The sequence below is a fragment of the Chelonoidis abingdonii genome, chromosome 20, assembly GCF_003597395.2.
Source record: "Chelonoidis abingdonii isolate Lonesome George chromosome 20, CheloAbing_2.0, whole genome shotgun sequence".
NCBI lineage: Eukaryota > Metazoa > Chordata > Testudines > Testudinidae > Chelonoidis > Chelonoidis abingdonii.
The window spans coordinates 14,517,787-14,544,804 of record NC_133788.1 but is presented as its reverse complement, the minus strand read 5'-3'; the positions used below and the strand labels follow the sequence as shown (position 1 = coordinate 14,544,804).

Here is a 27,018-nt window from a genome sequence, read left to right as displayed (position 1 = left end):
GGGAGACAAGGTAGGTGAAGTCATATCTTTTATTGAACCAACTTCTGTTGGTGGAAGGGACAAGCTTTTTAGCATCACAGAGCTCTTCCTCAGATCTGGAGAAGGTAACCAGAATGGCCAAGCTAAATACAAGATCAGACAGATTGTCTACCAACAGAAGTTGGTTTAATAAAAGATATTACCTCACCTATCCTGTTTTTCTCATATCCTGGGACCAACATGGCTACAATAACACCACAGACAAATATTATTACTCTCTCATATTGCTCTAGGGTGGTATGAGTGTATCTCAGCAGGATGTGCTGAGACTTGCCGAGTCGCTAGATCTCAAATCAAAAGGAGGTAAGGGTCATGAATGATGTGCTTGCTTCTTTCAGATCTAGTGAGCTTAGGTCCTGAGGGCAAGTTCATTTGTTAAAATACTGCTGATTCAGCAGCAGATTTCGCACAAGACAGAATTAACATACCGTGCCAATCCATCTCCTTGTGTTGAGACCAAATGTAACATCCACCAGAGAGGAACAGTGATGACTTAGCTTTAGGGATTTTTTCCACACAGCAGCTATCTCCAATGAAGATATTGCCATACCACATTGCAGACTCCCATCTAGCTGACTGCTACTACCACTTCTTAGTTTCTTTCAGTACTACTGTTTCCCAGATTTCTTCCCATTTAGTGTATGTGTCAAATTATTTTTCTCTATAGGTATTAGAAATTTGTTCTATTTAAGACATATTTTCCACGGTGGATTTAATTATATTACTCTCTTCCTATATTGCTACCCTCTTCATGTCCCTTTTTAATATTTGTCTCTTCAGAAGTATTTGCAACTCTTCTCAGTTTAGCATCATTTGCAAATATTAAAATGATTTAAACTACATATTCCAGATCATTAATTAAAAGGTTAATAAAAAATAACATTGAACCTCAAACTGATCCCTGCAATACCCCCACCGGAACCCTCCCCACAACTTAATACAATGCTATTTATCATTACCTTTTGTTTATTGTCCTTGAACCAGTATTCAGTCTACAGGGTTCATATTCAATCCAATTTGAATACATTTTTCTAATAAGATTTTGTGAGTCTGCCTGATTTTTTGTCCCTTGGGAAGTATACATGAGTGCACAAAAATGTGTGACTACTTTATGAGCATATTATTTGACATTCACCATGCAAGCTCCATGACACCACTGCTCTGGCATCTGCACTAGCTGCCTCTTGGATTCAAAGTGAAATATAAAGTATTGATTTTGACCTATAAAGTCCTAAATGATCTAGGATTTTCCTACCTGACATACTTCTTTTTACGTGCCATAGTGCTGGAGTTGAGATCAGTAGAGGCATCTGAGCTGGAGCCCCTCAGTACAAAAAGGAGGGAGCTGCTGGTTGGGCATTCTCCAGGGTTCCTCAGCTTTGGAATATACTCTTCTTTTTGGTCCAAAATAGCTCAACTCTGTTGCTCTTCCAGGCATGCTCCAAAGCCCATTTCTCTGAGTGAACTTCTGGCAGAACTGCAGCTGACTTAATGGTAATGTGAGAAATGGAAGGTTCTGATCTGTAATATTCATGCAGACTAATAATTGTTATGTAGTGACTCATGCTCCAGTTTGTTCCTAATTATTTTCATGTTGTATTTATAATTACTGTCAAGGGTACCTAGAGTTTCAGCTAGGCACTCGTTTATGCTGAATTTCAATCCAAATAAGTAAACATAAATAAATGCATGGGCCCATGGCTAGATGCAAATCTATTGTTACATGTGCACACAAACTGAGATTTTGCACATCCATCTCTGGCGGTCTACTTGAAAATATGCACTTAACTAGACACTGGAGAGCAGTCACTTTCTGATATGTGGGAGATGGCATTGAGAGTGGGCATGGCACAGAAGAGTTGTGTGGAACATCACAAGATAGGGTTGTCAGTTTGAGAGGACTCTCTTTTGTGCAGGGGATAGGTGTTCTGTGGGGCTGGGAGTTGGATATGCTGAGAAATGCAGTGTGTGGTGTGGAGATGGAAATGGAGAGTGATATGGAGGTTTGTGGGTCTGGGAATGAAGGTGTTTGGGGCTGGTAGATACTGGAGGATGGGGTGTGTGGGGCTGGGAATGGATTTGCTGGGGGATGGGTGTGTGGGACTGGTAGATGCTGGAGGATGGGGTGAGCGGGGATGTGCTGGGGTATGGTGTTTGTGGGACTGGCAGAGAGGACATACTAGGGGAAAGGATGTGGGGGTCGGCTGTGGGCTGGAAGTGGGGGATGGGGCGTGTGGGAAAGGACATGGGGGAGATATTAGGACTTGCGCTAGCAGATGCTTGAAAAAGGGTCTGCCCGCGGTGCATGCCGGGAGAGGAGGCAGGCGCGGTGCATGCCGGAAGGCGAGCCTCAGCTTTAGCTTCCCAAGATGGCCTCTAGGCTTCTGTCCCCGCCCTCGTTCCTGCACATGCGCAGTGAGTGCGGCGGGCCGAGCTATTCCCTCCCTCCCTCCTGGCGGCCGGGGCGCTACTGACAGACCGAGGAGCCGGAGCGGCGGCGGCGGCGATAGCCGGTCGGAGTCTGCCGAGACCCCCCCCTCTTCCCCCGCACCCCCACCCGCTCCAGTAGCGCTACCCCCACCCCCACCCACTCCACAGGGCTCGGCGTCGGTGAATGGGAGCGACGGGCGGCACCGGCCTCAGGGACCGAGGAGAAGCGGCGGCGGCGGCGGGGGCGCGGGTAAGGCCGTGTCCAGGGGAGAGCCCCTCTCCGCCCCCAGCATCCCCCCGCCATCCGGGAGCGGCGGTGCGAGCCAGGCCCTGCTGTCCGTGCGCCTCTTACCTCCCCTGCCCCCTCCCTCCTTCTCTCCAGCTCGGCTCTCAAAATGGCTGCCGCGCCCGTTGGTGGTGAGGAGGGGGGGGCAGGGCGAAGTGGGAGGACAAGAGGGGAGCTCCCTCCCCTTCTCCGCAGCACTGGGGGCGCGAGGGGGGCAGACCCACCTTCACTGGGTCTTAGCCCCCCTCGGCGGTGATTTAACAAGAAAATAGGCCAAGGCGGGGGTGGGCCAGACAAGGGGTGGGGGAGAGACGTGCACCTTCTGGGTGGGCTCCAGCCCCATCTCTCTGGGGTTTCTTCCCCCCCTCCCCGCCCCTTCAGGCCTCTAATTTTCCCCATTCCGTAATGACTTAGCAAGAAACCAGCGAGGAAAAGACTGAGATGATGGGCCAGGAGACTGGTAGTAAAAAAAAAAAAAATAATAATAATAAATTGAGGGTGGTGTGTGTTATATAAACTCTGCTTCCCTTCCCCTTCCTCCCTCCCCACAAAAAAAAAAAATCCCTTAGAGGATCTAGTTTTGTTTTTTCCTTCCCTTGTTCCCTTTGAGATTTGTTAGGTGGCCCAGATCTTCGGAACCAGCTGCAGCACTAACAACAAAACCAGTATTGCTACCAGAGAGAAGAGGTCTAGCCTTTTATTTTGGGTCAGTTTCCCACTCACCCCTACCTTCTTGCAGTGATTTAATGAGGGAAGAAAACATTGCTAGGAGATGGGTCAGACCTTCAGAGCCAGCTACAGCAGAAATGTGAGAGGGAGGTACAATCTCTCTCATTTTTGGGGCGTCAACCCCCTGCCTAGTACTTGGCATTAAAATGGGTTTTAGGACAAAAATAGGTGGATGGGAGAGAGGATGGAAATCCTGCTGCTATTGGCTTTTGTGCAGGATGGAGTTTATATGCAGGCAGATTTTGGGGCCAGGAGTGAGGGGTTGAGAATGGTGTCTTCTCTCTTACCTTCATAAAAAGTTGGGGTGACTCAGTTTTGTGGCTGTAAAATTTATGCATATAGAGTGAAGGAGATAGTGTACTTGGCCTTTGATACAACAATAATGTGACACCCTCACCTCCTTTGCCATAGTAGCTGTGCTAAAATTTCTCTGCTGATAATGCTGCAGCAGGGCTTGGCTGTTGCAGGTCAAATCAATTCATAATGAATTACCTAGCCAGGGTGGTGGTAGGTTACTGAAGCTATATTAAAAGCCTTCATTGAACTCTTTGACTGCAAAATAATTGCAAGTGATCTGTTTAGATTTATTAACCTGATTGAATCATCTGTGAGTGTGTAGGAGGGGGGTGTCAGGGTGTATACTATGGCAAAATGTTACTTGCACATTTTAGTTTTATGGGGTGGGGAGAAGAATCTGTTCACAATGATTTGTCATTTGCTGCACAATCGTTTTATATTCAACTGGCTTTCAGAAGAGGGAGGGTCTCCTACCAAAATGTATCATTTGCCTTTAAAGTGTCTCTGAAAAACAGGAAAATATACTAAGGAGCTAAACAAAAAGAAAATATGTCTTTAACAAAAGGTTTTGTTGCTGATATCTGGTTTGTTTTTAGGGCTATTGTTTTTGTGTTTTCTTTTGATTTGACCATGTTTATGGATGCTGGGTGCAGCCATTGATCAGAGAAGAGACTGGGTGGAGTAAGGAGGCAGAAGCTGCGAAATGGCTAGATTACCCTTTCATAGCATTTTGTTTCGTTGCTTGCATTTTGCTGGGGTGTGGGAATGCTAAATGCTGTAACAATGAAGTCTCTTCTTTAGGAAGAGTAGTGGTGCAGGAACCTTCTAAAATTAAACGAATCTAGTATTCTGTTTTGTGGTTTATTTTTCTGCAGGGTGGATATCGATTAGTCTGGCAGTAAAAAGTGACCAGTCACTGTTGCAGAGCGAGGATTATGTTGTCTGATTATCCTTTTCATATGTTGACTTTTATTTTTCAGTTGTTGACTTAATTTCATTAAATAAGTATGAACTAAAGATTATCATTTTTTTTTTTCAATTTCTCTTCTGTGTAAACATTCTGAATTCTTATATTGTGGTTTGGTGCTCTGTTTGTTCATTCATATAACTTGATGTATTCCCTACACCTCCAGTGCCCTAGCAGGGTAATTTTATAAGGTGTCAGGAATGCCAGACTTGAAGCTGGGTGATGCAGTTATATGAAGTGATGTGCAAAGATTTTTAAAGCTCTTGTACAAATGTGTTGCTTTGTGTAGCATTCTCATAGAACTAAAACCTTCAGCACCATGGGTAATATTGGTGCTTAGGTTTAAAGATGAATAGAAAAAGCTTCAGAACAAAGAGGTTTGAGAACCACCATAGGGATCAACTGGTAGACATCTAGGAAGGGCTTCTTATTCTCTCCAGAAGTACTCTCCTCTAATGAGAGGAAGCAATGTTCCCACCCAGATCCAATCTTAACCATAGAAAGTATAGCATTGAACTTAGGGTGATTCTCTGATAAATTGTCTGAATCGTTTTTTGTGTGGTGCTTGTATCATTTTCATTTTGGGGTTTAGTCTCTGGTATTAGGTGAGTATAGACTAAACTTATTTGCCAAATTTAACATAAAATTTAAATATCTATTACAGGGCAGTTGTTTTTAAAAGATAATTTTTGATTTACTAGAGAAACTGGTTTTACAGATCAGGAAAGGTTTATGCTTACTAACAAAACATCTGTCCTGTAAGATGTCTCCAGAAAACTAAATCTATCAGAATACTTTCTTCCTTATAACTTTGGTTGACTGTCCTCCTTGGAAAGATGAAATGCATCTTTTTTAAGTGCCTTTAGTACAGGAATAACCTGTTCATTTTCTGTTCTCTGAAGGAAATAGCAGCTAATACTCACTTGTATAGCTCTATGCAAGGTCTCTCCTGCCTACAAATCTGACGACATTTCTTTCTACACTGCTTCCTATGCTCCACCCAACCTTCTTTTGAAAAATTTTAGTCTTTATTGCCTTCTCTCAACTTTGTGCCTTCCATATTACCTTTTTGATACCTAGAACAGCCATTTAGTCAATTTTTGCTGATTGCCTTGCTTCACTTTCAAAACTTTCTTTTGCTCAAGGCCTATGCAATATAACTTGCATCCAGCTGTACTATACATTTGTATTTTTTGAACTCAGGGCCTTGTCTTGTTTGTCAGTGATTATTTTTATGATTGTTAAATGTTATGCATGTGAATGGTCCTTGAATACATTCAAAAAGTTGAATATTTAAATTCTTATTTGAGAAGTTATTATTAGACATGAACTGCAGAGGTCTGAATTATTGTGTTAGAAGTAATAGGCTTTGCATAGTAGAAGCTGGTTGTAATATGATGCACTTAACTTCCATTTGGAAAAATGGTTTGGCCCAAAGGCAAAGGAAAATTTAGAAAACTCATCCACTTTCAAGGAAAGAGAGTGTTTGTTTGGATCAGGGGAGACACAAACGTATCCTGATCTGAAAGTTTGGTTCCCTTAAATTAAAAACAGCTTATTGCCTGTTTGAACTTTCCATGTAGTTAAATCTCCTTAATCTATTTAATTTTTGCTGTAGATATTTTGAAATCAAATCCTGCTCCTAACAGGTGCACTTTATTGGCTCGTTGCATTGCATCTTAGAATATATTGGTATTTCCATAGGTTCCAGTTAAGAGATCCTCCTTTCTTGAATGTTAGAGGCCTGTGTGTTGGAAGAACAGGTTCTGGTTCTGGCATTAAGTATTAGGATGAAGCATTGGCCTCTATATAGTTAAGTTTCCAACCACAGTTTTATTAAAAGGCTAAAGCTCCATTGTAACTCCCTTCCCCATCTTGTTTTAGAATGAAGTATGATAATAGAAAGCTTAATTTTCAGAAGACAAATACTTCTTGTGATTAAAATACTTTTAAGTAGTTCTTGGAATAGTACTTAAAAGTAGCTTTCAGCACAGTGGGGATCCTAGTCCTGATTGGGGCCTTTGGGTGTTAAGATAATAAATACTGGTAAATATTGTTGCTTTAAGTTCTTCTGTCTGCCCAACAGTCAATTACATCTCAAATATGAAATAGGTAAACTTTGACACTGACTCTTGGAGGGCACAGGAGTATAAAATGTTCAAGAATCTGCCACTACCTGTAAATTAGATATGATCTGAAGGAGACATGTCATTGAAATTGACAGAGGAAAAACATAGTGTCAGAACATTTTAAGTCTGAGCTGACCAAGGCTATTCTTCAAAGACTACTCCTGCATTCTCCACCAAAATATTCCCTTGACTTAGGGGAAATATGTACAGGGTCATCTTCCAGATGCAAGTATACGTTTATAGTTCAGAATAGAACCTTGATTTTTTTTTGAAGTGGTAGACACATAACACGTTCACTAGACCACACAGCCTCTCTGACCAGGATGAGTCCAATTTCTGTGCTAAAGTCAAGTGTAATGAAGATAATGCCTTTGATAAAGTGTGTTTGGGACCTTCTGATGACTACTGTATAATACAAAGTACTTCTAGCAGCCACATCTTTCACCTGGGGCCAGTAAGAGGCACTGATTCAATGATTTGTCTAAGATGACATAGTTATACGTTGGATGTGGAACAGGTTTGGGATCTAAACTTCAGTCTGGCATAGAACTTGTTGTAATCTGTACTGCATATGCTGAGTGTCTAATTTAGCTTTGTGGTAGGAAAGATATTTATGTACTCTTACCAGATGCAGGAAGGATTCTGTTAGAACCATTGCTGTATTGATCACTAGTACCTCTCTAACTTAACCTAGTGAATTGTCCATCCTATGTCGCTAAAAAAGAAAATTAAACATTTTACAAGGGAAAAAATGGAATGATGGTGTGTGTTTTGGTGTCTTGTCCTTTAAACTGTTAGTTACTAGTTAACGATGCAGTTCACCTATCCCATCACTTACAAAACCCAAGTGTATAAAAGCAAAGAAAGGACTAGTAAGGGATATATAATAAATCTTGCGCTAATGGAGTCATAAACACTTCATTTTAAAATATAAAGAGGCTATTTCGTCACAAGAAACCTTAGTTTTGACCCAAGCAAAAATGCTATTTCAGTAGTACTCAAAATATAAACATAACACAATCTTGAAAAATATGTACATTGTCACACTAAGCAGTGTCAAGGGCAATACCTCACACGTAATTTTACTAAAAATCCCTATTATGCATTCATTTAAAGAATTCCAAGTACTTCACTGCAAATTATCAGCTGACAAATATTTTAAGTTTCCCACTTAATAGAATTGCTTCTAAGAAATAGTTCATATACAAAGATCATGATAACCAAAAAAACAATTATTGGCTCAGTTAAGGGTTATTGTGATTAAGTATGTATTTATTGTCTTCCTCGCTTTTAAGTTCTTGGACTTGGTGAATGACTATAATTACTAGTCTGTTACCACCTTAATTGATATTTTTTTTAAAGTCTTTTGTTTCTGGAATGGAGTTAGGCCCAATTGTGTTACATGTTCAGATCTTTGAGGCTTCCTATCGATGTGTCTGCAGTCACATCAATCTTCAGTTGCAGTTTCATCAGATTTTCTATGTGAAATAGCGCTGTGCCTGATCAATTCTTAGATAGACCTTCAGGAATAAAAAGATGTTGTAGGAAGGGTTGTTGGTGACTGAGATGGCATGTCTCCTTTTGATTCATTGATTAAAGGTAATCGTTTTTTATATTAGCATGGGATAGAGTGCTTTCTCTGGGACATAAAAACAAAGACCTTTACAACATTCAGTTTTTAATACTGATGACTAGGGCCCTATCAAATTCACAGCCATGAAAAAGACGTCATGGGCCGTGAAATCTGGTCTCTTGTGTGCTTTTACTCTAGACTATACAGATTTCACATGGGAGATGAGCGTTTCTCAAACAGGGGAGTCACAAGGTTATTTTAAGGGGGTCGCAGTATTGGCACCCTTCTCCACTGCTTTCAGAACTGGGTGTCTGGAGAGTGGCAGCTACTTTGAAGGCAGCAGCACAGAAGTAAGGATGACAGTGCCATACCATGCCATCCTTATGTCTGCACTGCAGCTGGCGGTGGCTCTGCCTTCAGAGCTGGGCTCCCATCCAGCAGCCACTGCTCTCCAGTTTCCCAGCTCTGAAGGCAGCACCGCCACCAGCAGCAGAGCAGAAGTATGAGTAGTAGTACCGCAACCTCCCCTACAATAACCTTGTGATCTCCCCACAACTCCTTTTTGGTCAGGACCCCTACAATTACAATATCATGAAATTTCAGATTTAAATAGCTGCAATCATGAAATTTACAACTTTTAAAATTCTAGGACCATGAAATTGACCAAAATGGACCATGAATTTGATAGGACCCTACTGATGATGCTTGAGAGAGGAAGGATATTCGCTCCTATTATGCTCTGCAAAACTAAATTGACTCAATTTAACGGGATAAGTCATTTTTACTCCCCAGTCTGACTTCTTTTCTCCTCAAAGATAGCTTGATTTTAGGTATTAAATGTAAGATAGTATGGTAGAGAAGGTTAACACAGTAAACAAAATCAGTTAATTTATACATCTTACCATAGATTCAAGCTTTCCTCCGGTGATATATCACTCTTTTTAAAGTAACTAGGTAGTGTTTGAACTTGCCCTACTTGGTCCACCTGCCTTTGAAATGGAAGAGAAATCAGTTTTTCTTAATTGACTTGTTTGTTTAGATGCCTGAATGCTTGCATACAGTTAGGAATAGTATGGTTTCATTAATTTAGGCATGACTTTTTTAAAAGCAGAAAGTGCATTTATTAACAGTGGAATATTTTTTTCTAATTGATCTAGACTAGAGGCATAATGCTGTATGGGGATTGGGAGGGGGAAGATGACTATTGGAAATGGCACACTGGATCAAAATATCCTGTTAATCTCCTTGGAAAATGAAGATGCCAGAATAAAAATTTGAGAGCAGTTATACACTGACTTTTGTAATGAATAAAATAACAATTAGAGTACTATAGTGTTTGCTGGCACTATTCCTTACAAAATTTGACATCTGTCCTTATGCATAATGTTTCTCACATTCATAGTAATTAGAGACACACATCTCTTGCCCAATGACTGGGAAATACATCTTTGATTGTTTTCTTTTTATTTTCTCCTTTATCTTTCGCACCCATTTTAGTGGTATTAAATAGGCTTCATATGTTTGAAGCCAGGGCATGGTTAGGGAGCACTACTGTGCTAGGTTCTAATCAGAGCAGCGAGGGAAAACAAGTTTGTCCCTCTTCTTAAAAAAAAAAAAAAAAAAAAAAAAAAAAGGACAATTGGTAGGGTTTTTAGGGAGCCTCTTAAAAAAAAAAAAAAAAAAAAAAAAAAAAGTTTGGTCCTATGAAGTGTTGCCTAAGGTTTTTCATGTTTTGACTTCTATTGTTTCTGATGCATTAAGATAGACACTCACATACTGAAATTTGTTTATGCTGGAAATAGGGTATGACTTCACTTTGAATGGCAAAGAACATTTTAAAAGATCCAGAAGATGACAGATTGAACTTTATCAAGTTGCAACTTAATTTTACGCTAATGTAGATTCATAGACTTAAAGCCAGAAGGGACCATCCATGATCGTCTCACCTCCTGCACATCGCAAGCCATAGAACTTCACCCATCCACTCCTGTAATAGATCCATGACTTCAGTAACTCAGCCTGAGGTTCTCAAATCTTAATTTAAAGACATTAAGTTATAAAGAATCCACCATTTACTCTAGTTCAAACCAGCAAGCGACCTGTGCCTGATACAGCAGTGGAAGGCAAAAAACTCTCCAAAGTCTCTGCCAGTGAGACCTGGGGAAAAATTCCTTTCTGATACAAATATGGCAATCAGACCCTGAACATGTGGGCAAGATTCACCAGCTGGACACCTTGGAAGAATTCTCTGTAGTAACTCAGTCCTGCCTGCCTAGTGTCCCATCTCCAGCTGTTAGATATTTTTGCTAATAACAGTTGCAGATGATCCATATGCCGCTGTAGGCAATCTCATCATACCATCCCCATGCTAAACATATCAAACTCAGTCTTAAAACAAATTGGGTTTCTTGCTCCTACTACCCTTAAAAGGCTGTTCCAGAACTTCTCCTCTTTGGTGATTAGAACCCTTTGTCTAATTTCAAGCCTAAACTTGTTGATCGCCAGTTTATATCCATATGGTCTTGTGCCAGCATTGGCCTTTAACTTAAATAATTCCTCTGCTGCCTCTGATCTGTTTTATAGGGAGCAATCTCCTCTCCTCTCCTTCTTTATTTTATTAGTCTAAACAAATCAGGCTCCTTAAGTTTCCTTTCATAAAGTAGGTTCTCTATTCCTCTGATAATCCACGTAGACCATTCCTGAACCAGTTTCAGTTTGAATTCCTTTTTCTTAAACATAGAAGATCAGAATTGCACACAGTATTCCAGATGAGGTCTCATGAGTGCCTTGTATAAATGGTAACAACACTTCTCTGCCTCTATTAGAAATACCTCACCTGATGCATCCTAGGATTGTATTAGTGTTTTTCATGGTCACATCACTGTCAGTGTAATACACAGTCAATTTAAGGAAACAATTTCTGTACTTGAGATGTAGTCCTACAGACAAATTTAAAATTAGAGGTCCACTACTGGATGCTGCAAGAGAGAGGAAAAACTTGCAGTGTAAAAATCAACATAGAAATCCAATACAAGATGCCTGGCCAAACATAAGATATGGCCCAGTAATGGCTCCACAGAGGAAAAGGGGTGTTTGTCGATGCTGTTAACTCTTTAAAAAGAAAACTGTGAAACGTGTTCAAGCTCCTGAAGATGCAATATGATAAGGAAGCTTTTGCCATTTGATCGGACAACAAAAACTAAGTATAAAAAGACAAGAAATTCTTGAGTGCAGTCATCTTAAATGTCTGAGTAGTTGAGGGACACTACTTTAAACAATCTCAGAGCTGATTGTGGAAGGTGAAAACTTTCCAGCAACACGCAGTGGAATTTGTAAAGATTGATACAGATATAAAGACAATCAGAAATGTTAGTTTTAACTTGTAACTATTGCCAGGAGGAGTTTGATGAAAACATAGCACATGCTTTATACAAAGGACTCTACAGAGAGGCATTAAACCTAAAATTGTTTTAGATATTGGAGGGGCTTGACAGGTTGCAGGCTGATGCTATGGTTGCAGTTGGAGAAATCTCGCTTGCTCTAATAAACAGAGAACCACGTGGGCAGAACTGTAAAACACTACAAAAAAGCTGTCTCCTTTCCATCAGTGTCCAACAAAATGAATAATAAATGGTTATTTACTGAGTCTAGAGCAGGAAGAAGCAGAAATATATTTAGTGGAATATAATCAGGAGATTGTTCCTTTTCAAGTATTTAAAACTAAAGATCTAGGTTTCTGATTGAAAATCTGTTTCTGAAGGAAGCTGTCAAACTTTATTCCATCAAAATTGGTGGAAAGCTGAGGAACAAAAATGATGGAATACAGAAGTGAATTCAGAGTCTTGTCAAAATTTGATACCCACTTTTGCACCAGCAAGTCCTTTTCGTGGCATGTTTGCTATGGTCAAAACTTCATAATAGGCTTGGTGCTGAAAAGGCAAATATATTTGTAATATTGCATTGGTGTCAAGGCCTTGATAGTACTTGAGAGGCTCCTGAATGTTGGTTATAAATCTGAATTTCCCAGTCAGCTTTTTCTAAAGTAGACTGTTATGGAATTGTAAGGTTTTTTTGTTTTTTGTTTTTAATTTTTGACATTGTGTGCCTCTTTATTGTTCAACGAACATACCTTACAAAATGAATAGTACAACATGTTTTCATTTTTTAAAACCTTAGTAGGCTCTTGCTTGCTTTCTAAAAACTGTTTATCTCCAACCTGGAGTGTGTGAGAGGGGGTTGTGGGAGTTTTAATTCCTTGTATGAATGGTGGCACTGGTCTAACGTCATCCAGTTTCTCCTCTTTTTGGGCCAATAAAACATGCACAAGTGCAATGTTAAATTGTATTATTTACTAAATAAACTGGCTTGTAAATATGTTCTGAAAACAAAATCTGGTATCTTTTGTTTGATCAGTTAAGTATTTCTTACTATCAAACCCTATGTGTAATAGGTTACATTGATATTTTGGTTTAAATTGTTCATTTGGACCATATTTTAAAGGTGAGTCTGATTTACATTTCACCCTAATCATCTGAGGTTAGTATGGACACCTCTTTAACTTTTTTTTTTAAAAATGTGGAAGGATTTATAAGTGTTTTCTCTAACTTCTTAACCAGTTGTGTATCAACATAGGTTAGTCCACCTCATAAGTGAGTTCCCATTTTGCACTGTTAGTTTCATCCCTGCATGCTTAGCAGGTAGTAAACCTAAAATATCTTCCAGGGTAGGACTTATGTACTGGGTCACATCTAATTTGTAGATAATGCTGCGATCAAGATTCTGATGTAGTAAAGTAGAGGAGAGGGAACTAAAAATGTTCTTAATCATATTCTTCAACTGTACTACAACTATGGACTTACAGGGCTGTAGTATGATTTAGAAATACTATAAAAATATAGCTCAGTTTCTGTCTCTACTTGAAGAGTCAATGGTATTTTAATCAAATTTCCTGGCATGGTCACTTCTGCAGGATGGATAAAACCTTAGTATGATGACTGCTTTGTTCACTAGCTTATTTTATGACATAAATTATAACAAATGGAGGTTTATATTTTATCCCCCTTATAATTTGCCTTCCAGTTTCTTCCCAGCAGATGGAGACAAATGTCTTAAATTTCTTTTCGAGATACGGATGTTAATTCACTTTTTTTTTTTTTTGGGGGGGGGGGGGACCAGTTCCATGGCTAGCTGGTCGTTCTCCTTCCTTGAATGGTGTGCTCTATTCATAGTATTCCCCTTCTCTCTCCCCCAACCTACCCCAGTTCATTCTAGAGAGACTGGATCTATTTTGTGGTTATACCCTTAGAGTTCACTGGTTCAGAGTAGCTTTTTGTTCATATATGTTAGAACAAAATGAAGCCATTGAAATGAGACAAGATCCACTGAAATGCCTTTAACACCCTTCTCCCATAATGCATTTGAGAATTATATCTCTGAAGCTGCCAGGGGATGACCATTTTCTTAATGTATTTTGAAAGAGTCACATTAAGCCCAAGTACCCTATATGTATATGTAATTCACCAGCAGTGCAGCTGTATATAGTTCATATTAGCTCATATCTACTGAATAAATTTCAAGTTCCGTCTACTCAATCCCTTTGCCAGTGCTTGTGGCTTAACACCATTTTTTTAAGTCACTTTCCTCTTGGTGAATTTGAAAACTTTGTGTGAAGAGAGAAGGCTAACTAGACAGATAACTCTGTCAAATATATAAACAGAAAAAACAAAAATATTAGAAAATTCTTCTAGCCTTAAGTGTGCTTGTAAATAAGTCTTCAAACAGAAATGACTTAAATTATGTCCCTGTGATATATTCATCTGTCTTTTTTTAATTTTGAAAGACAACTCAGTCTTGCATAATTACACTGGTCATTGGATCCTAAATTGGTTGCTAGTTACAATTTAAACTCAAAACTACATTTAACCAATCCCCATGTCTATAATTTTTTTTTGATTCTTCAGTGTAACTCTTCTACCCATACTATGTTCTTCATAATGTTACACAGATTTGTATAACCCTGTTTCTGAAAAAAACCCTTCTAACTGAAGAGCTTGGGACTAAAATTTCCTATCTACTGCTAGTTGCTGGTCCCTCAGTTTCCAGGGCAGATATGGATTGTCTGGTACATGGGTTGGTTTGTGTGTGTGGTTTTTTTTGTACACAATGGACAACTCTTTGCTCTTTAAAGTAACCCTGGGTTTTGACTACTGAAATCCCTTGTCGATTTTAGTTTTACCTCTTCACCACCCTCTGATTTTTAATGTTAAAGTATTGCAAGAAGATAAGGTGGCATGATAGATCTAGCAACAAATTAATCCCCTAGGCCAGGTTTATATATGGTCTATGAATATTAAATGGGGATTAGCCCTTCAGCTTGTATGCCACTACATTGAGAACTGCAGTTGAATGTTTTGGAAACTATTGTATTCTTCAAATGTGTAACTTGTGTTAGACTAATAATTGAGATGAAACAGAAATTTTGAGAACTGTATATTTTTTCTTAAATATTTTAGGACAAATTAACTTTAAAATCTGGATTTGAATACTTTTTATTTTAAGGCTATAACTGTGTTCCTTCACAGCTAAACCTGTAACTTCATGGAATATTCTTGAGCTTAATTCAGGGCCTGTTTTTAAAAGTGAAACATTACTGATGCCATTTACAGTTGTTGCCTTCAGACTTTAAGTTGTACAGCAAAACAGTAAGAAGTATTGGATAACTTCTTTCCATTGTATTGAAAACTGAGAAACTTTTTATTTAAAAACACATAAGTACAAAATCATTTCAGAACTTCATTTATCTTAGCTTTAAAGTAGTAGTATGTTAAAGGTTTTAATAAAGGCTTTAAAAGAAAGTGACTGAGCAAAGATGTTTTAGTGGACTGCGTTACCATCGCCTTTAAATTACCAAAGTTATGAATGACTGGGGTCTAATAAACTCTAGATCATACATACTTGTAAATGTACAGAAAAGCTTACTTTAAGACCAAAAAGAGAGTCTGTTAATGTCAGTTATCACAGCAGAGAACTCATAAAACCACCAGCCAAATCTGAGTGGGGGAAACTTGCTTGGGGAGCCTAAGCCATCAGTTTCTGCAGAACTCTTCTTTAAAAGAAACAAAGAGAAAACCTCCCCCAAAACCTTAGCCCTGTGATTGCAAAGAGTATGCTGAATATAAACAGATGTTAATAGTGTTCTCCAGACTTTGTGGATAGATCCATCAATTAGCATTTGCTTTTAGATTTCTCAAGCATCTGTAGAGTAAAATTAAGATGACTCAGGTCAGTGTCAGGGGCTCTTAATTTTCCGTTTCACTTCTTCCTTCATAACACTGTGGGCTGCAGTGAAGTTGATCAGACTTGTTAGTTTAACTATGGCCGGAAATCTAGGATACCTAGGATTATTGGAAGGCTCACAAGAGAGAGTGATCAAAAATGCTGTTTTGGGGTTTACAAAGAGATAGGAAGAGTGATAGAGGAATGGGAGTTGGCTTCTCATAGCAGACAGTAAGCTGCCGCTTCCAGAAGATGAAATGATTAGGGGACTTCTTGTTTGTCAGGATGTCGAAGATGTCACCCGTTACCTGGATCTTGGAATAGAGTTCTAGCAGATGTCACTGGCTTCTACCATAGTGCTGTTGGGGACTTCCTCAGTGTTGATGGGGACTCCTCCTTTTATAACGACTTTGAACCACTGAGCTTTTTCTTTTGACTAGTAGGTGTTTGCCACTGTAGGAGAAGCTGGTAAGATTGAGGGTTTTTTTATAATTGTAAAAGAATGCTAATGTAATTCATATATAATGTCTTTTTTGCAGTGGGATACTTCCCCATGACACTCCAAAAATGTCTGCTTATTACACTACACGTGCACTTTGGCCTTGTCTTCATTACAGCTTTTTACTGTCATTTTTATATCCAGTTTCGTCACCTTAATTGGTTATAAGTAATATAGTTTGTTATCTCAACTGTGCATGTGTGTCAGCACTTGCTGTTTGTAGCAATGCATTTTAGGAAAATCTAGGCAGCCTTAGCCAGGAAAAGTATTACAAGCAGGACATGCACACAGAATTGTATTGCTGATACGTATGGTATGTGCTCTGGAGTGTCACAGTACGTAGGCTGTTGTGAAGAAGGAAGGCCAGTTAAATTGGTTATGCATACATGGTTATAGGATCCTGTCCATGCTGTAGGAAAGTGTTGAACTGGTTACAGGAAGGCAACCAGCTAGCAGGAATGAAATGCTGTTAACTGTCACAGGTAGTAACAGCCTTTGTGTGGTATTTGTACATAACCTATGCTTGGATCCAGTTGTGCTAGGAGCTAATTACAAATTTAAGTTGTAGCATACTTAGGGGCTTAAGCTGGAGTGGAAGATACTGGGCATACTCAGTTAATTTAAGTTGGGCTCTCTGTCTTGTCTTCAATAAATTATGGGCTTCTGCCCCAAATATAGTAATTGAGGGTTCTCATAGTTCCCCATTAATTAGTGAGGCCTCTGTTCTTGTTTCCCTATTAAATGGATTCTTGGCTCTTCTCTCTGTAATATAAACTTGGGATCTGCCCTGCTCCCTGCCTGTTGCATGGCTCCAAGATACACAAGAGGCCCTTTGCCACCCAATAACTCCTTCTCAACATATGCTGCTCTGCTGCTGTTTTTTTTCTCTGTTGGAAAAACAGGGGCTTCATGCTCCTGCCTCCCCTTCTCTTAAAGGAGAAGGAGTACCTGTATTATTCTTTCTCTTCTTGCCTACTTCCCATTGGAAAAGAACTCTTCCTTCCCATCATCTCCTAGAAAAAGAACAAGAGGCTCCAGGGCCATTCTGCTTCCTCCTGTTCCCTACAGGAAAGGATCTAACAGGTCTCCACCTTTCCTCAGCCTGGTTGACTATCCTCCATATTTAGCCTGTCTAAATACACCCTGAGTTTGCTGTAATGAGAACCTCACTTGTCTGTTTCTTGACACTGCTTTTGAAAAGTTATACTTCAGCATGTTTCCCACTCCTTAAGCCTGTATTTGTAGAGGGCTGACACTGTTGTGTTCATTATTTATCTTTTTAGCAGAAATGTTTGGACAAGTCTTTAAAGTTTTTGATGTAAGATGCACCCTCTGGTAATATGAAGAGTAGATATGTCAGAGGAATCTCATGTTGAAGATATCCTTCTCAGGGCAGCAAGCAGGATGATATCTAAATTGTGTGCCGCCTGTTCTTTCTCACTCAGGTCTAGCCTATGCTTAAAATATAGGTCGATGTACCTATGGCAATCTAACCCCTGGTGTAGATGCAGCTAGCTTGATGGAAGAATGCATCTTTCAACCTAGCTGCCATCACTTGGGGCATTGGTTCCTACAGAGACTGAAATGCCCGTTCCGTTGCTTTGGGTTGCATCTGTACTATAGATTATGCTGGCATAGCTAGGGCATCATAGCTACAGTCCCGATAGTGTAGACATGGCCTCAGTCTCATTGTCCTGATGGGCCTTCTAGTTGAGCTGCTCTAGGAGTGTTTGGAGAAGTTTTTGTCCTTGAAGTTTCCCTTCTTACTGGAGATCTCTTCCTTCAGAAGATTGAACATATCTTCAGAGCAAGGCATATTGGCAGGGATGCAGTTAGTTAAGAGCAAGTTTGTCATATTTTATTCTTTGGTTTCCATTCAGTTTCATGGTGTAAGAAGTAGAGAGGCTTCATGCTATTGCATCTGTGCCCTGTTAGTCTGTGGGAGTCATATCAGTTATTGCTAACCATTTGATATCTGAAAATTAAAATCTATTCTTGAAGTACATCTGTTTGTTTCACAGAATTACCATCTTAAACTGAGAAAGTGGTACGGTGGTTAAGGACAGACAATAGGAGAAACAAACAATATCTCATTTTGGAGCGAGGGAAGGAATGTCTCCTGCTGTTTTAGGGTAAAGTGTCTTTCAGTTGGTCCTTTTTTTAGGAGGCTTGTCTGATCCATTAACTCTTAAATTGATCAACAGGTACAGTATTCTAGATCATCTCTGTAGGAAAATTGTTCATAGGATTTTCCAGCTAACACCAAAAATCATATTCCTGCAATTTACAAAACACCCCCCCCCAAAAAAAAACCCCAAAAGCCTAAACATAACCAACCCCCCCATCATTCTAGGATCATCTCTAGCAACATCTGTTAAAACACTGGGATGAGACCAGTCCTATTTGGTCAAGGAGATGGAAAATACCTGTGGCTCTGTGCAGCAGAGAATGCAGTCACATACCATCCATCAGGATATTTGCTTTACATTGTGTCAGATGGCCAGATGGATAGTATGTGACTGCATTCTCTGCTGCCTTTGGTACGTGTGTTCTGTGGTAGTCCACACCAAAGTAGTTTGAGTAGTAGAACATTTTTTTTTTTTTTTTTTTTGGTGAACTGTTAGTGCTCTGAGCTGATACAGATGTTGTGGATTTTTCTTTTTTTAAAGAGAAACTATTTTTCCTGTAACTTGAATCTTGGTTCAGTAGTCAGTATACCCTAAACCCTGATTTTAGCAATCCAACTTCTTACCCAGAAGAAATTAAGGAATGGGTAATATTTAGCTGTAAAAATTGAAAATACAGGCTAAAGTGTAAAACTCTTAAAACATTGGTTATCACTAGATACAAAGAAATAAGTTCCAGTAGTTCCTGCCTTTTGTAGGTTAATTATATTTATCTCAAAGCCAGACTTCCTCTGTTGTGGAACAGGTTTACAGGAATTTAACTTATAATATCTGAACATGGCAACCTCTGTACCTTAGTCTTCAGACAAGAAAATTTAGCTACATATTTTTCTAGAAAGTAGTAACTCTATCTTGGATCTGTTAAAGGATTTCTCCTAAAAACCTGAAGGGATTTAGTGTCTCACAGTACTGAGTTGTCTGTATTAACGACTTTAGCAAAAAAGAGAAACTCCATACCACATGGTCCATTAATATTCTTCCTGGTGTGTTTTCAAACCTGACATCTTTGTTTTGCTTACATCTTTGTCTTGTAAGATGACAAGCTTAAAGGTTTGTCTGCCTGTGAAGTTGTCTGATTTAGCTTTGCTGATACGGAACTGTCTATTCGTAGGCAAGATACTAGCAGATGGCTACCCAAAAATGTTATGGCCCCAAAGTAAAGTCATTTTAAATGACTACCTTGCTTTACCTTTTGTTGCAAATAGACCAAGAGGGAAAATAGTTAAACTATTTTTTTAGTCAACAAAAGGGCACCTAACTTCACTTGATACAGTAGTGATATTGGCATGATGATTTATTTGCTTCTAATCTTAATTTTAAACATTTGGGCGAAAGCAAGAGCAAAGCTGTTAAAAGCTGTTTGTGCTCTGGGAGATGCACTGGAAAAGAACACCTTTGTTTTTTAGCTGGTGGGAAAATAAGACTGCTTATAATAAACTGTCTGACCAGCAATTTGTTTTTTAGCTGAAGAATAATAATAACAATAAAAAAAATCATTGCAGGCAGTGTAGTCTTAAATTAGTCCATGAATTGAAAATACTGGGTTCTAGGCCTGCAATTGACTTGCTATGTGACCTTTGACTTGTTGTTTAAACTGAGCCAAGGACTAACCATTTGTAAAGGGAGTACAGTCCACCTCATGCTGGTGTGTAGAGGCATGAAGCTTTCTTATAAACTGAGTTGAGGATATTCTGCAAAACTAACTTATTCCTGTCTCCAAAATAGCATGGAATTCTACAGCTAGCATCCTGCTGAACCAATGGTAGTGCTCAGACTTAATAGTGAAAAGTGAGTACCCCAGGGTATATCTTCACTAGCAATGTTAAAGCGCTAAAGTGGCTGCGTAGTCACAGCACCAGCGCTGGGAGATCTCTCCCGTGCTTTAAAAGAAAGACACCCCATGAGGGGAGTAGCTGAAACCCCTGCGCGAGTAAGTTGTAGTGCTGTAAAGTGGCAGTGTAGACAAGGCCTTAATTAGCTACACAGTTGACCTCTTGGTGATATACTATTACAATAAATCGTTAGTTTTGACTGGTTTGTGGTATGCTATTTCCAGAGGAAAAGCATCTGTTTTAAGCCATGCCAGCAGTGTGTGACCATGCTGACCTGCTCATATGCTTACAGCCATTCATATATGTATATTCGGGAAAATTCTGGGCAGCTATCCCACTGCTTCAGCTGCTCGTACCAGAAGTAAAGAAAAGGACTGTGAATTTGTTTCACATCTATGCTGTATTGAAATGCACAAGACCTGGGAGGTAGAACTTGTTAACATAATTACACACACAGTTAAATGGTCTTATCTAAGCAGTGAAGAACTACTGGAAGTATGTGTAACCTCATAATATTGCTCAGTTCGTCAGTTGGGTTCCACACGGATAGGAGTAAACAAGTTTTGCAAGTGGACATCATTATGTAGTCAGCCATTTCTTTAATCAGGTTTGAAACTAAAATATTCTATAGTATAGACAGCTCCATGAGTGGCTCGGGCTGTTTCAGTTTTAGTATTTAAATGGCTACTAATACTCAGTAGATAACTCTATTTATTTAGAAAAAATCCTGCTTAATATTTTCTTCTTTATCGGAAATGAAGAAAAACATACATTTGCATGAAAAAGAATCTTCTCCTTAGTCTATTGCAGTTTAATCTTCTGTTTGCAAGATATTATCTGACTAAGCTGTTGACAGTAACAGGCTTGTATTCAGATAAGGAATAAACAGGTGAATTTTATAAGATCCTGTTCGTGAGCATGATCTTAGTAATGAGGGAAGAGGAACATAATTCAATTTTCATAAGGTGCTTGCAGCCCTTTAGTGAAGTGGGAAGAATTAGCTATTAGCCAGGATGGACATGGATGGTGTCCCTAGCCTCTGTTTGTCAGAAGCTGGGAATGAGCGACAGGGCATGGATCACTTGATGATTACCTATTCTGTTGTTTCCCTCTGGAGCACCTGTCATTGGCCATTGGCCATCCTGTCAGAAGACAGGATACTGGGCTAGATGGACCTTTGGTCTGACCTAGTATGGCCATTCTTATGTTCTTAATGTTTAGCCTTGTTTGAGTTTTCTCAGCTGTTTGAATGTCAAATTTGATAGAACCTTCATTCATTTGCGAGAAATGGCACTGTTTGCACAGCATAGTACTTAATAGCTGCAATTTCTGTAGTAATGCCTAAAAAAAGAAATAAGAGGAAGTCAAAACCACTTTTCTGCCAGGAACTTACCTTACTACTCAGTAAATTAAGCTTTATCTCTTGCATATGTGGTTTCACTGTTTGTATATATCTGGTATTTACATATGTAAACTGGCATTGGCTCCAGTTTCTTTACATAAAGAACCTCAGAATCTACTAGCAAAGGCCCACCTCAGAGATCTGAGGACTTAGTGGCTCTTTCAGGCGGTACCACGGTGAAAAAGCCAGTTTGCACTAGCCCTGCTGACAGAAATTTTGTTCTAATGCACTCGGGATTTTAGGTATCTGGGTTGGGTGATCAGATTACTGAAAAATCTGAAACTGTTGGAAAAGCATTAGCATCATGATGCTATTTGGTATAGATAAAATGGGCATAGAAGTACCAGTGTCTTGGACACTAAGTATGATTATTGGGCTCTGACAGTATCCTGTTCCCAGTGAGAAGAGGATTTTCGGCTTATTGATACTTCCATTTGCCTAGACTGAGTTATTAAAACAGAGTTCTGGATTCTTAAGTCGTGGCAGATGTCCAAACAGATAAAGTAGGCAATTATTCATAAGATGAATGTGTAAAACCTGTTGGAGTGAATTATATCGTTAAACACACTTTTACCCCCGGTCAGCTGTGAAACTTTTTTTGGTGGAAGCAACCTATGACCTTACTCTGGCCTCCTGCATTATATCAGTAGCACCTTACTGTTAAGCACACCGCAGCGCTGAGTGTCTCCAGTTTGACTCGTTAATGATGACATTGACTGTAACTTGTGGCTGGAACATTACCATATTACTTGTGTAGTGTAATCTCTTTGAAATTGACTTTCACAACTGAGACAGATTTTTGCACATCTTACTTAAAATTAAACAACTTGGTATAAATGCCACTCAGCTGAATACTATTTAATATGAAGATATTTGAGTCTTAGCTCAGTTCAGTCCATCTAAATAAGACATAATCTCAGACAGAACAAAACTAGCCATTTCCTGAAAGGAATCAGACTGTGTGAATCAGAAGACAAATCAAGGAGAACTAATGTAATTTACTGTAAACCTTCACCAAGACATGCATACAAACAGTTAAAGCAGTGGAGTTGACAGAAACTGATAATTCTGATTGGTTAATAATAGCTTTCCACTTCTAGGTCACAGTTCAGATCTAGCCTGTCTATAGTGACTGAAAACAGTTGTTATCTAATGAGATCTGGTTCTTAGTGGACTGTTGTCACATAACAGAAACCACCATCGTAATCTTCCTTGCCAGCTTTGTACACTAGGGATGGAGATCAGACTGTTTCCCCTGTAGATGGTCCCTTCAAGGCAAGTGATGGGTCACTGTGGGGAAAACTGTACTGCTGTCTATGATGCACATGTTATTAATGTGACCATTGGAAGAAATAGAACTTCAGGCCTTATTGTGGTGGTTCTTCCCCAGGGTGAGTTTGACTTAAATTACTAGTCAAGAAGACTCGATTTAATCATGGATTTCTACGTAAAATTGCATTCTTCTTGGTTGTTCTAAACTTAATTCATAACTCAGAGATGTAGGTTTCATTCTTAGAAGGTGCACACTATTTTTAAAGTGATTTATTTTGAAAACTTTTCAGATTAGTTTTATGGCTGTATCAGAAAATGAATGATTGGTTATTTCATTTACCAAAGGTAATTGAAGCAGATATTTATGAAGTCATTGGAGGTGAATTATCTCCAATTCGACAGGTTAATTATTAATATTTGGAGGATTTTCTTGCCATGCTGTACTAGGAGGAGAACATAACCAGGCAGACATTTAAATTGTTTTATTTAACTAAATCAACTTTATGTATTCTGGATTTTTTTCTTCAACAGCAAACATATAATATTTTAACAAAACAAGCCTATGAATTGTTGAATTTAGTTAGACATTCCGGTTTTTCTTTGCACTGTTTTCATTTTGCACACATGCCTGTCTTACTCACAGGTAGAGGAACTTCATTAAGATATTCCCAAACTGGGTCTCTCTCACAGCCTGCTGCCATTATAAGTTTTCCCTCCTAGTGAGAGAATGGTATGGTAGATCTCAAATCAATGAGGGTGACACTCAGGAAAAACCTTAAGACTCCTGGAATATGCTGCTCAAACAGTTTCACTTTTGTTTCTACTGGCTGTCCCTCCCTTCTCACATTTATCTCCAGACTTCTTCTCCTTGTCCAGATCTATTCTGCCCCCAACAATCTTTTATTCATTGAACTTTTTGAGACTTTGCACTTATAAAGAGAGGTGAGGGATTGACTCTGTGTCTACAAACTTGCAGAGGGACAATAGGGTTGAGGTATGTTATTTCTCACCTCTGTATAAGTATTTAATTAGTTAAAAACATTTTTGCTGTTAACAAGTATGTTATCTCTGGAGACACAAAGCCACAGTTTGAGAACTGCAAAACTAAGAATCTCAGATGGTATCTTCTAGACTGAGCACCGAGTCCCATTGGGTAGATAGAGTAAATAAATCTATACAGAAACCCCTGGAACCCTATAAGATTGGGTCCCTAATCCATGAACTACTGGAATTCATTTACAAAACTATTTTTTCTTAAACATTACATCAATATATTGTCTCATACTATAGAATTAGAATTTATAATCCCTATTCCATGATGAGATCTTCAAGCTCTAATGTATCTTAATTAAAACTATCTTTTAGATAAAATGTGTAAGGAAAAAAAAATCCAAATTTTTTTCTTTTAAACATCATTGATTTTTATCCACTCTGTTCTTTTCCCCTTAGCCTTCACAGTTGTAGAGCACCTATAGCTCACATTCTCCGTTTGAGAGAGAAGGAATCAGCATTTCAGAAACTCAAGCTCCTTGTTCTAGTTAGTTTTTGATCATATGAAGTGTGTTTCATTTGACTCTTCATTCAGTTTTTTACTAATTTCACTGCTCTACAGCCAAAATGCTTCTGAAATAAATGTAGTCAAACTTTACTAATTCTGGGTCACTGAGAACGAAAATGATGCTTAAAATTGTTGATTGGTTCTAGTCTAGCTGTTGGGCTCCAGACTACAGCAGTGGAATCTCCTGGCAGGTGGTGATAGGGTTTCCATGTTCCGTGACCGTCAAAAGGATCTTGTCCCATTCTTCTTCATGGAAGGTGATCTTGTAGCCTGCAACAACATCGATGGTGTGATGGCAGCCCTCAACATCGTTCACGATCCAGATGAGTGGAGACTGTTCATTGATTCATCGAAGACGAGTCTTAAAGCTGTTTTGCTGCATAATGGCAATGTTTTGCCATCAATTCCAGTTGGTCATGCAGTCCATATGAAGGAAACCTATGACAACATGAAACAACTTTTGAGGTGCATAAACTATGACCAACATCAGTGGCAGCTTTGTGGCGATTTGAAGGTTGTTGCTCTCTTGCTTGGTCTGCAGACTGGATACACAAAGTACTGCTTTTTTCTCTGCGAATGGGATAGTCGTGCAAGAGATTCCCACTACATCAAGAAAGATTGGCCACTCCGACAGTCATTGGAGCCTGGGAGGAAAAGTGTTCAGCATCCACCACTTGTTGAATCAAGGAAGATTTTGTTACCACCCTTACACATCAAGCTGGGTCTGATGAAGAACTTTGTCAAGGCCATTGACAAAACACAAGCAGCTTTCAAGTACCTCCGTGGAAAATTTCCAAGGTTAAGTGAAGCTAAGATAAAGGAAGGTGTCTTTGTTGGTCCTCAGATTCGTGAACTTCTTCGAGATGATGCATTTGACCATGCACTGCGTGGCAAGGGAAAGACGGCATGGAAAGCCTTCCAGTTAGTGGCAATAAATTTTCTCGGAAACAACAAGGCAGACAACTACAGGTTGTTGGTGGAAAACCTCCTCAAGGCATACAAAAGCCTTGGTTGCAACATGTCACTAAAGATACATTTTTTGCACTCTCATCTAGATTTTTTTCCACCGAACTGCGGAGCAGTGAGCGACGAGCACGGCGAGCGATTTCACCAGGACATTGCAACAATGGAGAAACGCTATCAGGGCAAATGGAGCCCATCAATGCTTGCAGACTATTGCTGGACAGTGACAAGAGATGCTCCATTTAATGAATACAAGAGACAAGCCAAGAAGCGCCGAGTAGACACTGAATAGGACTAAACTATGTACATAATAGTTTTTTGCCTTTTGTTTCATAATAAATTTTATTTATATAACCCTTTTGCTGATTTTTAAAGTGTTACATAAACAGGACAGGTGAAATATTATCATGTAAAGCAACCATAAACACATGAAAAGACCTAGGTTTACAATTTATGATTAAAACTCTACTATCTACACAATATACATAGACATAAAATGTAAAAACTTAAATATCTTAGAAACAGTAGCCAATCAGTTGTTTTAATTGTCATATTTGAATTCAGCACATCAAAATACATAATAAATAACACATTTTATCTCTGAAGTGGACGACTTCTCAAAAATTGTAGACCAGTGTTTTCAGAGATGAAACATAATTTATTTCCAAACTACATGAAAATTTGGTATGATAGTTCAAGATCTATATGTAAATGAATATATTCAGTGGAAGTACTGGTAGGTTTCAAAGCTGTTACCATGATTAGTGTTCTTAGATATGTGAGTAGTGCTCGTTCTGTATATGTGAAGTAACTTCCAGTTTAGAAACAGAATCTCTTTATGAATTTTTCAGGATGTATGTGCACCCCACAGGACCATTTTGGCCAGACAGCCTACTGATCTAAAGTCCTGTCTATGTGATTTGGCCCAGCCTTTGTAGAAATACAAGGTTTTGCAACTGGATTCAAATCCATGGTCTTGCCCAGGTAAATCTAGACACTATCTCTTTTAGTATAAAGAGGACCTAAATTAAGTCAGCTAGTTGGTCTAGAGTTGCATAAGGCATTTGGAGTCCATGACATGGGCAGAATGATCACGTCATCACTGTATGATTGACTTTTGCAAAGCAGCATAGAAAATGGTAAGAAATGAACCAGAACTTTGGGAATTGCCCATCATTCCATAGCTCTTACCACAACACACTGGTGGGAGGTGTGTGATTTTTTTGTAACTCTGATAACACTGCCTCTCCTCTTTTCCTCCTGCACACATCTTTGATATTACATTAAACATGTATGGTAGAACTGCATCAAAAGAAGCTTCTTAAAATAGTAAATTTCATAATTGTCACTATTTCAGTAAAAAAAGTATGTGTGTGTATATAGTATATTTCACTAGATTTTTGTTTAAAAGTAATCTAATCTAATTCTTTAGTTTTGGTATTAATGGCACTAGCTCCAATTTGTTTGCTTTCCATTTACATTTTTTTGACTTGCTGTTACTGAGTGTTACAAGCAAATCAAATGCGAACTTTGAAGGACACCCTTCTTCTTCGCTGTGCAGTTCCCTTTTGAAAAATCGAG

At 39.0% G+C, this 27,018-nt stretch overlaps 1 protein-coding gene across 5 annotated transcripts in view; it reads left to right on the top strand.

Annotated features, from left to right (window-relative positions):
* Positions 1–2,436: 2,436 nt before the first annotated feature.
* Positions 2,437–27,018, top strand: part of PAFAH1B1 (platelet activating factor acetylhydrolase 1b regulatory subunit 1) — a 60,699-nt gene continuing 36,117 nt past the window's right edge. Inside the window, exons 1-2 of one of the 5 annotated variants that reach the window (XM_075074020.1) lie at positions 2,450–2,719; positions 26,289–26,421. The gene's annotated coding sequence lies outside the window, so the exon portion shown is untranslated. Of the gene's footprint in view, positions 2,720–3,361; positions 3,462–26,288; positions 26,422–27,018 lie in introns of those variants that run through there. The other 4 variants (XM_075074018.1, XM_032779446.2, XM_075074019.1 and 1 more) reach the window with 4 other exon arrangements.